Source organism: Penaeus chinensis, chromosome 33 (assembly GCF_019202785.1).
Source record: "Penaeus chinensis breed Huanghai No. 1 chromosome 33, ASM1920278v2, whole genome shotgun sequence".
NCBI classification, from domain to species: domain Eukaryota; kingdom Metazoa; phylum Arthropoda; class Malacostraca; order Decapoda; family Penaeidae; genus Penaeus; species Penaeus chinensis.
In genome coordinates this window covers 6660140-6667639 of record NC_061851.1, presented here as the reverse complement: position 1 = coordinate 6667639, position 7500 = coordinate 6660140, and the positions used below count along the sequence as shown (strand labels likewise).

At 44.1% G+C, this 7500-nt stretch overlaps 1 protein-coding gene across 1 annotated transcript in view; it reads right to left on the bottom strand.

Annotated features, from left to right (window-relative positions):
* Nucleotides 1-6823, bottom strand: part of LOC125042996 (facilitated trehalose transporter Tret1-like) — a 26059-nt gene extending 19236 nt beyond the window's left edge. The window contains exon 1 of the mRNA XM_047638917.1: nt 6500-6823. The gene's annotated coding sequence lies outside the window, so the exon portion shown is untranslated. The remainder of the gene's footprint in view (nt 1-6499) is intronic.
* Between the last annotated feature and the right edge of the window lie 677 nt (nt 6824-7500).

The window sequence follows — 7500 nt, the reverse complement described above, 5'->3', positions numbered from 1 at the left end:
TTCCCTTCTACCCTTCCTCCCTCCCTTTCCCTTTCTCCCTCCCTCCCTCCCCTTTCCCCCTCCTTCCCCCCCCCTCTTTTTTCCCCCTTTCCCCTTTTTCCCCTTTTTCCCTCCCTCTTTCTCCTCCTCCCCTTTCCTTTTTTTTTTCCTTCCCTCCTTCCCTCCTTTTCTTTTTCCCCTCCTTCCCCTTTCTTTCCCTCCCTCCCTTCCCTCCCTCCTCTCCTTTTTCCCTTTTCTTTTCCCCCCCCTCTTCCCCTTACCCTTTTTTCCTTTTTTTACCCTCCCTTCTCCCTCTTCCCTTTCCCTCTCTCATTCTCCCCTTTCCCTCTTCTTCCCTCTCCCCTCCCCCCTCCCCTTTTTCCCCCCCTCTCTCTTCCCCCTCTTTTCTCTCCCCTCATTTTCCCCCCCCCCTCCCCTCTTCCCTGCCAGGCCTCTTTCCCCCCTTCCCCTCCCTCTTTTCAATCTCTCCCTTTTCTCTCCCCTTACCCTTTTCCCTTTCCCCTTGCCTTTCCCTCTTCATCCCCTTTCTCTCCCTCTCTTTTTCCCCCTTTCCCCCTCTCCCTCCCCTTTTCTCCCCTTCCTCTCTCCCTCCTCTCCCCTCCCCCTCCCTTTCTCCCTTCTCCCTCTTTTCCCTCCCCCCCTTTTCCCCCCCTCCCCTTTCTTCCCTCCCCCTCTTCCCTCCTTTTCTTTCCCTCCCTTTTTCCCTCTCCCTTTCCCCTTTCCTTCCCCCTCTCTCCCCCCTTTTTTTCCCTTCCCTCTCCCCCCCCCTTTCTTTCCCTTTCCTCTTTCCCTTTCCCTTTTTTCCTTTCCCTTCCCCCCCCTCCCTTTTTTCTCCCCCCCTCCCTTTTTTTCCCTTTTCCCCCTCCCTCCCCCCCCTTCCCTCTCCTCTTCCCCCCCTTCCCCTTTTCCCCCACTCCTACCCTTTTCCCCCCTTTCCTTTCTTTCCCTTCCTTCTCCCCCTTTCCCTCCCCTCTCCCCCCTCTTTCCCCCCCTTCCCCTCTCCCTTTCCTTTTTCCCCCTCTCTCTCCCCCCTTTCTCCCTCCCTTTTCTCCTCCCTCTTTCCTCCCTTTTCCTCATCCCACCTTCCCTCTCCCTCTCTCTTTCCCCCCCACCCCCCTTCCCCCTCCCTCCTCCTCCTCCTCCCCTTCTTCCCTTTCCCCCTCCCCCTCCCCCCCCCCTCCCCCTTCCCTCCTCTCCCCTTTCCCCTCCCCCTCTCCCTCCCCTCCCTTCTCCCTCCTCCCCTTCCACCTCACATCCCTCTCCCCTTACCTCTCGCCACCTTTCTCCTCGACCCTGAAACCCCTGAAAAATCCCTGCAGCATCTGAATGCCCCTCCTTTCACACTCGCCGCTCCTTCCTTCCCTCCCGCCGCCGCGACTGCCCTCTTTCTATGACACATGACCCGACCTCACCCCTCTCCCCTACTGAGCTCCCTTCTTTCCCGCTACCTGGGTCTCCGCTGAGCCCTCCCGCGGGTGTGTTCCTCCTTGTTCAGCATCACGTTGCCGGTAATGAGGTCCTTTGCATCTTCGTCTGACGAAAATGGGTCCTTCCGTCTTTTGTAATATTCTGAGAGATTTACAGGTATGAATGTTTTAGAAAATCGTTTGAGCGAGGGCATCGAAAATTGATTTTAAAAAGGTATCTTTAACATAAGTAAGTTTATGTAAGAATGCAGTTTCTGGTTCGCCCTACCTATAAGACCTTGCAACATCGTCTCTTACTATTAGAAATGAATCACCCCCCTCCCCCTCCTCCGGAACATACTCCTAGGAAGCACTCCCCCCTTCCCCCCGCCACACACACTCCCCTTCCCCTCCTCCATGTCGTGAAGATACCTCCTCCATCTGCATAAAAATCCCGTAAGCTAAGACGTCTGTAGCCAAGCGCCCAAGATCTCACTGCGGTTCGACTGAATTTTCTCGCCACATTACGAGAGTCCGCCCTACTCTGATTCTCACCCGACAGCTAGCTTTGATTTACATACGCAATCCAGATCCAAGATTTTACGAGTACCTTATGTGTTTTTTTTTTTTTTTGCGACTATATATCATCTTCCAACTCATCCTTATTCATTTCCACCGTTCACCAACATTTTAGTTTTACTTAAAGTGTTAATGAATGCATCCATTTTTTTTACTAATAAGCGTAATGCTGACCGCAAATTTGCAAAGCTCGAGATCATTATGCAAAACGAGACATACAATCTCCACATTCACGACCATAAAAGTGGCCCTCCCTTCAACCGCGCCAATGACGAAGGAAAAAAAGGGAGACCGGTTAATGGCTCCGTCCAACAGAAAGGCCTTTGAAAGCCGATTTTTAAAAGACAAAAGACCTTCACAGAAAAGGTCCCAAAAGCAGGTCTCGAATTCCCCACCTGAGGACTGGACTTACCCGGTTCAGCTGGAGTGACAGACGGCAAAATATTTAAGAGGTGATAACCACGGTGTTTATTTCTTTTACCGGGAGTGTTGTGGTGAAGCGGCGAGGGAAGGTGTGATGGATGAAAGGAAAGGGGGATGGAAGGGGTGAGGGGACAGAAAGAACGAGGGAAGGAGGGGGGAAAGAGGTGATAGAAAGAACGAGAGAAGAGGGGGGAAGAAAGAACGAGGGAAGGAGGGGGGGGAAGAGGTGATAGAAAGAATGAGAGAAGGGGAGGGAAAAAGGAGGAAATGAGTAGCGATAGCAAGGAAGAGAAGGAGGACATAAGATGATAGAAAGGAAGAGAAAGGGAAGAGAAGGGAAATTAGAGAAAAGTAAAAGAGAAGGATGAAAAGAGACGAAAAGGCTAAAGGACGGAATAAGGAAGAAGGGGAGACAAAAAATAAGAAAGGAAAAAACGATTAAGAGAATTAAAAAAAAAACAAAGAAAGAGGACAGGGAAAGAAGAAATCAGAAGAAAGGGAGAATAGGAAGAAAAAGAGAGACACACGTAAAAGTGGGGATATGGTCCCTAGCACGTCAGTCTTCGAAAGAATTTCTATGAATTAATTGGTCAAATTAAGCGAGTAATTCTATACACGTCAGCTTAAACCAAAACATGTACACATTATGAAGATATTTAACTCCCCCCCAAAAATATGATCCATAAACCACAAACAGGAGAGACAAATTCGCTAAAACTCATCCCAAAATATATAACACCTAATCCCTCAGACAACTTGACAGTAAAACGCAAAATTTGCATACATCTTCCCCGTCACTCAGCACCTCATTGGAGCTGCCGTACCCTCCTTTTTCCCCGTTCCCTCACGCCCTTTTCACTCACTCCCGAGTCTCAGAACCACCGCCTAGGCATTATCGAGATTCTAAAGAGATGGGGAATTGCATTTACTTACATACACATACTTATATATTCACACATACATTCCTGTATTTACATATATACATATGGATGTATTTACATACATACACATACGTATACATTCACGAGCACACTCATAGATAGATATATTTATATACAAACATGCGCACATTCACATACCTCCACAAACACACACAGACACATCCACACACACATTCACATAGACCTACATACGCACACAGACACATACATGAACTTTCAAAAACACGTTCACATACATATATATAAACACGTGAATTCACACGCACACACACACACACACACACACACACACACACACACATATATATATATATATATATATATATATATATATACACATACTTATGAACATATATAAATCATATACGTTTAGTATTAACTTATTACAATTTACGATAAACGGGAGTTTTAGGCCTATACACAAAAGAATATATGTGGGACCTCATACTAGTAGTATCATAATGGAATGATATATAGGCATGCGGGCAATGAATACAAATATGATGGCAAGCAAATAATAGCATTATTGCCAACTAGGAAATATGTTCCACGGTTAGGTAACCTTGGGGTTTGTTTGGACAGTAATAATAGCTGGAATTAGTTTTCGGAATTGATTTTGGACCCTAGTGATAGACCAGATATTTTTTTCAATGCCCGGAATCATGACGGAGTTCAATTAATACTAAACTTATCATTATCATTTAAGACTATCGACCGTAAAAACCATATCATTAAATATATCTAAACCGCAGATATGACAATGACAATCCCACTTCGCATATAAAGAGGACTTAAGGTCATAAATCTGTGTCATAAATATTGTTAATCTATGATATTATCAAACTATTGGTGCACTTTTGCTATTGAAGAGATAATCAGACTTGCACGCATGCCATTGCGCTATCGATTGACCACTCAAACGCACGCACGCACACACAAACACACACACAGACACATACACACACACACGTCACAAATCGTATAAGAACGACTATCGTTTACACGACTTCGACCTGTAAGGGGGTTGCCGATTGAGATACGGGCTGGAAGGTGCGGAGGTGGGGGGGGGAGGTGTATTGGGGGGATGGGGCGTGGAGTGGGCGTGTGGAGAATGGTTGGGCCATGAAATTTCGCAACCCTGTTCCCTATTATGGTACCTTTGCAATAACCCATGCAGATTATCTATTTCCATGTGGATATATCTGTTTTAATGCAATAGGTAGAATCCAAATAACACTTGTAATCTGGTATAATTTTCTTTCATGAAGGAAAACAGAATATTTCCTTAAGATCAAACGCTTGCTCTCTCTCTCTCTCTCTCTCTCTCTCTCTCTCTCTCTCTCTCTCTCTCTCTCTCTCTCTCTCTCTCTCTCTCTCTCTCTCTCTCTCTCTCTCTCTCTCTCTCTCTTTCTATCTATCCCTCTTTCTCTTTCTCTCTCTCTCTCTTACTCTATCTCTCAACAACTGTCTCTCAAATAAGTCTTTGGGGAGCACACGCCCACATCCATTATATCGAAAATCGATTCTCCACCCACCGAACAGACTCCAATCATACAATACGTTGCTATTCAATACTCCACGTAGCTAAAACTACACCACATCCCAAGCCAAACTTCCGTAAAACGCTGAACATGAGAATAAATAGGGAAGAAAAAAAAACAGACTCCTCGACCAACAGGAATAAATACCACGAGATATGAAGCTCTCTCCATTTGCATTTCATAGGTGGATCGAACTCCTTACATCATCACGCCCGTCAAATCAAACCCTCAGCTGATCAAACGGGAAGATATGGTGTCCGTCCTTAACCGCACAATACAGTGGGAGGAATTATTAAGGTGATCGTATCTGTTTAACAAAGATGTCGGCTTCCTGAAACCAGGCTGAGAGGGAAGGTGGGAAGGATGATGGAGGGAGGGGAGAGAGAGGGAGAGAGGGAGAGAGGGAGAGAGGGAGAGAGGGAGAGAGAGAGAGAGAGAGAGAGAGAGAGAGAGAGAGAGAGAGAGAGAGAGAGAGAGAGAGAGAGAGAGAGAGAGAGAGAGAGAGAGAGAAAGAGAGAGAGAGAAAGAGAGATGAAGGCGAGTTCATCGAAGCTAATGACGTACGCATGATGAACTCCATAATGCCCAACAGAGGTAATATACCAAACCCAACGAGCATATCTGCACGCACAATAAACACACCACGCTTACTTCAATACCGTAAAAAAAAACATTCCTTCATACTGATAAAACTACAGCGCACACACATAGGCCTACACACATATACTACCCTTTCAATACCAAACAACATCATTAATTTCACCTCATACCTGCCCACACTTTCACCAACACTATTCACATACTGTTAACCCATGGACAACTTAATTTACACGCATAAAAAGCGGCCCATTCACATATTCCGTACACTACGTCAGGTGTGACTTTGTTTACATGTGTGTTTCTTGACGTGGCGTCTAGTCTAAACAAACTTGAGAAAATGCCGACTCGATATAATTCATAAAAAAAAAAACATGAACAAAAATTATAATAATCTTTACTCTTTATCGACAGCGTATGCTACTCATTATTATTATTATGGGATTCATGATGGTTAAAAACGTTTTACATATCAATACATTTTTTTCACAGAGAACACAAAATTACATGTTGTGGCGCACGTAACCAGGAGCTTGCAAGGTGAAAACACAGACACCCTCTTTTTATAGTGACACGTCATGAGAGCAAAAATAACCAAATCTTGCTTTTATTTACCAACAATTGATAAAAATAAATTGTCATGAAATAGAAACAGATGGCGAGATAGGGAAAGTGAGAAAGAAAAGGTAAAAGAAAAGAGAGAGAGAGAGAGAGAGAGAGAGAGAGAGAGAGAGAGAGAGAGAGAGAGAGAGAGAGAGAGAGAGAGAGAGAGAGAGAGAGAGAGAAAGAAATTGCACTAAACGAACAGAGGGAAAATGCAAACTAGATGGCTGCCTGTAACCGGTTTCCATTTCCATTCATTCCTTATTCGGCGAGTAACATTCGATATCATTTAATTCGTAATAAACCTTTGAATCCCTATTCTCCTTAAGAAAACCCTCTTCCAAGAACTAAACGTAAGGTTTTACAGTTTAATTTCACTGTAAAACGTCACGGAAATCCATAAACTTACCTTCAGTAATCAATCCAGCCAGCAGTTCCTCTCAACGCTTTCGAGTTTTCCCTTCACTCAGATCTATTTATCACCAACACGTACAAATCCTTGATAACATGATTTTAAAGCTTTGGCAAAAATCACCACCAAGGAAACACCTTTTCTTTTATAAGTTCGATCAATCCATTTCGAATTATTGAATAACAGTCGTCGCAGTATTCAACATTCGGAGAGTCAGAAGCGAAGGATTTACAGGGACTTCCAACTCAACTGGAGCGCGTGCGTCGGGGTACAGTACCTCCCTCCACCACTGACCGAGGGCAACTAACCGCCTGGCGCGCCTCGACCTCTCATATACACTGATGCCCCTCCATCTCATCACGCCATTGGCTGTACGGGCGCACACTTGTGAGTAAGTGTGTGTATGTGTGCGTGTGTGTGTGTGATTATTTTTGCCTGTGGTCGTATTTTCTAATTATTAGCCCGATCATGACGTCATACATGACATGGGAGAGAACTATGCTTGACCAATTGTGACTTCAAGCGAAGTCGCTCATGGATAATGTGCTGTGCTTACCTTTTGTGTGGATGGACGTGATATATATTTTTTTTTAGAAGTTAAGGAAAGTAAGTTGATGGAAATCGGCCTGTAAATACACAACACAAACGTCTTCTTACATCACACGGTTGCATATACGTTAATGTTATTTAAAATATTTATATCTGTTATTTTGAGCGTTTGACCTTTTTATACATTCTTTATTTCGCATATATTATAGATTAGTGTGTATATTATGTTCCGCATTGTAATGAATTTTGTGGATCAGGAAACAAGTATACACACTCGCACTATACAATAATAGTCGTATTATACAATAAAAACGTGCATTTCATCTTCAGAAATTATTTTGGCGTTTATTGGTTTTCCAGAAATGCGACTGAGAATCTATATGCACATATTGTAATACTAAATCTATTATATGCAAACCAATCGTTGTATAATCCGTACGTGATACAAC